Here is a 5,336-nt window from a genome sequence, read left to right as displayed (position 1 = left end):
GGAATATGAGTATGATATGAGTCTCGCGGAGAGATTCAGTAATGTATAGGATTTGTGTATATGTTGATGTTGACGGTCCTGTAGTTTGAGGTTATCTTGATATTCTAATGATCATCGAGTCTCAAGTAGAGAAGGATGAATTATGTGGTGAGAGGGGCAGGAGGTCCTGGTCTATGTGCCGATTTTGGACATAGTGTTGAGGACTAACCTTGTGGATGGCATGAAGTATTTTGGAAGTCTATTTGTAAGAGGAAGTAGAAGGCATCACAAGTGCATAACCTCCCATGACCGCTCATCACATATCATCGGAATGAGTGTCTATTGGGTATTGTGGAATGAGTGTTCATTGGGTATTGTGGAACGAGTGTCTATTGAGTATTGTGGAACAAGTATCTATTAAGTATTGTGGGACAAGTGTCTATTAGTAATTGTGGTATTGTGGAATGAGTATCTATAATGCGATTGTTGTATGATGGTATGAGGGTGTCTGACATAATTATTATATGATGTTTGTTGGAGTGTATCAAAGTAATTATGCATGTTTTATAAATGATTGGTTGCATGTTAGCTCATCCTACTTGTTTGTGTTTGTGTATGTGCGATGATCGTATAATTCGTTATACGGGAGCAGATGGAGGAATGTCGTCTGATCCAGTTATATTTATAAATTAGAAGATTCGAGTTATATTTATGAGTTTGTAGTTGAAATCTGAGTTTAAAACACACACACACACACACACACATATATATATATATATATATATATATATATATATATATATATATATATATATATATATATATATATATATATATATATATATATATATGTCAACTATGAATTTTCAAGTGTGAGATTAAGGAATGTTACTTTAAATGTAATGCTATAATATATAAATTATGAATTATGAAGTGTGAGATTACGGGGGATGTTACAGAACAAAATGCTACTAATTTGATATGAACGTCAACAACAATAAACAGGTTCAACCAAACAACAACTAGAAAGTGTTTTTAAGTCTAACTCAATCTCACTTATATATTATAATTTGACTTTATTTTTATATATTATAATTTGGTTTTATTTTTACTCGATCGAGATTTCTAACCGTGCATACCTGAAATTTAAAGTCGTGATGATCATAAATTGAAAGTTCATATTCTTTGATTTTTAATAAACAATTTATTAAACAATAATCAATACAGTTACCACAAAATATATAGATTTTAAAATTAATATTGTATTTAAGCACCTTTTTTTAAAATATCAGTTTCTAATTTCCCATCAACAATGATAGATTTATAGGACAGAGAGCAACACATACCTCATAAGCAATATATTTATCAAATTCAAATATCTTACATACTAGTGCCTTAGTTATAACATAATTTAAATCCCTTTAGATATTTATATCTTTTATAGAAATATAAATTAAACATTTTTTGTAAAAATAGAATATGATTTGTAGTAAAAATATTTTACCACTTTCAACTTAGTAATTTTTATGACCTTTTATAGATCAAAAGGAGCATAGTTAATTACAATACTTAATTTATTATTATAAAATTTAAAAATTGCATTTATGATTATCATAATTGTATCATCTTAATTAAAAAATATAAACCGTATTTAACCATCTTTCGTCTATTTTTTATGGTATGAATTTTTAAAAAGAAAAAAACAAGTTTTCGTTTTGAAAAATTAAAGTAATTGCATAAAATAATAAAGATTGATTGAAATAACTTGTTTACAAGAATAAGTAAACAAATACGTATAAATTTAAAGTGAAGTATGAGTGATTAGTAAATCCATATAAATTTTAGTGGTAATATTCTTTATGTCTTTGTTTTACGACGAGATACATATTCAAGTAATTACCAAGATAAACTATAGAGTTTAGTATCATTGTAAAGTTTTTTTATAACAGAAATCAAATATAACATCATTTTTAACTCTCAAAATCTTAATGACAATAAATTTATGAATATTTTACTTATATATTATTCATGTTATTTATTTTTATTCAATGAAATACTTCCAAATTACTTGAATTTTTAACACCAATGGATGTAAAAGAATTAGATCAATTTAAGTAGTAAAATGTCCTGAAAGAAATGCGATCAATACTTTCTGACTTCAAAGTTCCATATGTTCTTCACTTATTCATCATATTTAGTTTATTAAATGAGCTGTAGTTTTCCTCTTCAAGAAACATCTTTTTACCGACAAAGAGATTCCTCCTCTTTTCTTGGAAGGAGCAAGGACATTTACCTTTTTTTCCTAGAAGACAAAGAAAAGCTGCTGGATAAGCTTATGCTAAGTACATCAACATCCTTTCAAATATGCAGATCTTTCTCTTTCCTTCAAATAACTTTGTTAACTGGTATAATTAAACCCTTTTTATTGTAAAAAAGAAACCCTTGTTAATAAATATATTCTCATTCATATAGAATAAATAACTTCACATATTAAAAAGCAGTTATAATTGTAACAAATTTTATAAATGTTTTTTAATGTCCTTCTTTAAATATTATTCTTGTAAAACAAAAAATACATTTTAAAGTAATGTAATTAAATATAACATGTTAGTTAAATTTATTATTTAGAAAATATCATTATATAAAATAAAAAATGGAAGATATATAATTTTAAACTGTATAAAGAAACAAAATTATAAATACATTATAACGATTTCATTCTTTATTTCATTATCTAAAAAATATATCTTTACATTTTCTTTATACTCTTTTTAGAAATATGAGATCATAAGTTTTTAATATTTAAACATCAAATCTTAGAGTAGGTAAGAATTGGTTGATTAATATAGCCCCACCAGTAAGAATTTTGTGTCAATTAAACCTTTTTTTTTGGATTCAAATTAAGGTAAAGTGTTAGGAAGGAATGACGGAAAGGTGGGGGTTAGTATTTTTAGTCAATTTTTTTAAATAAAATAAAATATTAATTTAGACGATTAATTTTTATTATACATATTATTTAAATTTTATAAATATACAATAATAATATAAATTAAATTATTAAATTTATAAATAAAGCTTTAACTAGAATAATTTAATATGTAAATATAATAATTATATTAATTTATCTAACTAAAAATATTTACTAATCAATTCAATTTTTAAAAGATTATGTACATAATTAAGTATGTTTATATATATATATATATATATATATATATAATAATAATAATAATAATAAAGTTATAAAAAAATTGATAGGTAAGTTAAGGCTTTTAACTTGTTTAACCATGATAGGTCAACTTACCTCATCCCATTTTTTTGGAACGACTGGTCCATTTTGACACTTTAAGAGCTGTTAATAGGTTAAAACTTTGAAAATTCCAGTAGTTTAGTTTTGAATTAGCAAGGTGTACACTTTTGTGGGGCATGCTTAGTATACGTCTTCTGAAAGATATTAAAAGTGAAAAATTACTTTAATCATTGAGATGCAATTATTCATCTAACTTAAATAATTGTTTAAGTGAAATTTGCTTTGTGTTATCTAAAGTGAGATTCTTGTGTGACTAATATATATATATATATATATATATATATATATATATATATATATATATATATATATATATATATTCAATACTTGAATGTTTTATCTTTAAGTTTGAGAAAAAGTTAGGTCAGTTTTGTGTTTTCAAATAATCTTGTTGAAGAGCTTGTAATCTTAGAAATTTTATGTTAGTCAATTTTAAGATTTATGGGAAGGATTCAATCTCTAATAAATTAATTAATGTATTCATTTCTCTTTACATTTGGTAGTTGATTGAGAGAATGGTGTGGTTGTAAGGTTTAAATCTTGAGAAAATATTCATATATTTATTATGTGTTTTCTCAATGTTTAAAACCTTAAACCAAGTAAGTATGTTATATTTGGGTAATGAGAGTTGTTTGTATTTATTCATTCACTCATTTATTTAGATGTATGAAAAATGTGGTGTTTGATTGTTATATGTGTATAGAAGTTGACATATGTATAACACTTGTGATTTCTTAAGTGAAATTAGTATGTATGGTAATCATAATATATTTGTTGATGATTTCCACTATAAATGATGGTTTAAATAAGATTGAAGTACTAGTACAGTAAAGCAAAACGACACTGGTTACTTTTATCTATACGCAACAATTTAAGAACTGAGGCAAAAAGGGATAGTCTTTTTGCCTCAGTTCTAAACTGAGGCAGTATGTGGGGTCTTTTGTCTCGCTTGGTTTCGAATTGAGGCCATAGATGCCCTTTTTTTTATTTTTTTTTTAGAAAATGGGGTCTTTTGTATATTCAAAATCATTTTTTTTTCTATGTGCAATGGGACAACAGAGGGGGCGACAACGAAAAAGCAAAGGCGACGATGAACAACCAGTGGTGACGACAAACGGCCGGTGGCGACAACGAAAAACGTAGTTCGCGTGAGAGAAATAGAGGCAGCAATATTCGCGCCACTGAAATTAGCCAACGAATATGGAGACCACACTAAGCACTTCGCGCGAGAGAAATGGAGACCACGAACCAACAGCTTCGCCTAAGAGAGAGAATGGTTACGCGAGGAAGAAGAAGGAACAATAAGTTAAAAATTTTTACAATGGCGGCTAGTGGTGGAGGCAGCGGCGGCGACAACCAGTGGTGGAGGCAACGACGGCGGAGCTACAAGGAAAAGTTGTTCGCGTGAGATGGGAAGTAGTAGTTTGGGTTCGCGTTCTTTGGCAAAAGAAGAAGAAGAAAGAGTGAAAATGTGCTTACTGTTTTACGCTTTTCGAATTTAACTATCGAAAAGTCTATTACCTCGATTATAAACACAACCGATGTGTAAACCTTCTAAAAAAAATTCAAAATAGAATTGTAAATGAAAAATTTGAAAATATCTATTAATTATAGGCCTGGTTCGCAGTTAAACCGAGGCATAAAGGGCTTATGGCATATGTTAAAATGGAACGGAGGCAGTAGAGGTTGACAAAATGGATTTGAAACATTCAGAATAAGATGTTGTTAAGTTTCTAGTTGGACATACTCCCTCGTTTGGTAAAAGAATCGAGACAGTAGGCCTATTTCAAAAACGTTATCACGTGAAAAGTCTGATTTGCATTGGGTCAACAGGGTTTTTTGCTTTGGTTGGTCAGGGAACCGAGGAAGTATACACCCTTAGGCATCGGTTTGCACTGAACCGAGGCGTATAGTGTCACCAAAACTACAAAATTGTCACCGTGTTTTTATACGCTTTGGATTTTTTGAAATCGAAACGTAATGTACAAGTTAAAAAAACTGTTTATTTACTAGTGAAGTGTTTTATGGTGTTGATTTCATTTAAATT

The sequence above is a fragment of the Vigna angularis genome, chromosome 11, assembly GCF_016808095.1.
Source record: "Vigna angularis cultivar LongXiaoDou No.4 chromosome 11, ASM1680809v1, whole genome shotgun sequence".
NCBI classification, from domain to species: Eukaryota; Viridiplantae; Streptophyta; class Magnoliopsida; order Fabales; family Fabaceae; genus Vigna; species Vigna angularis.
This window is presented reverse-complemented; position numbering follows the sequence as displayed.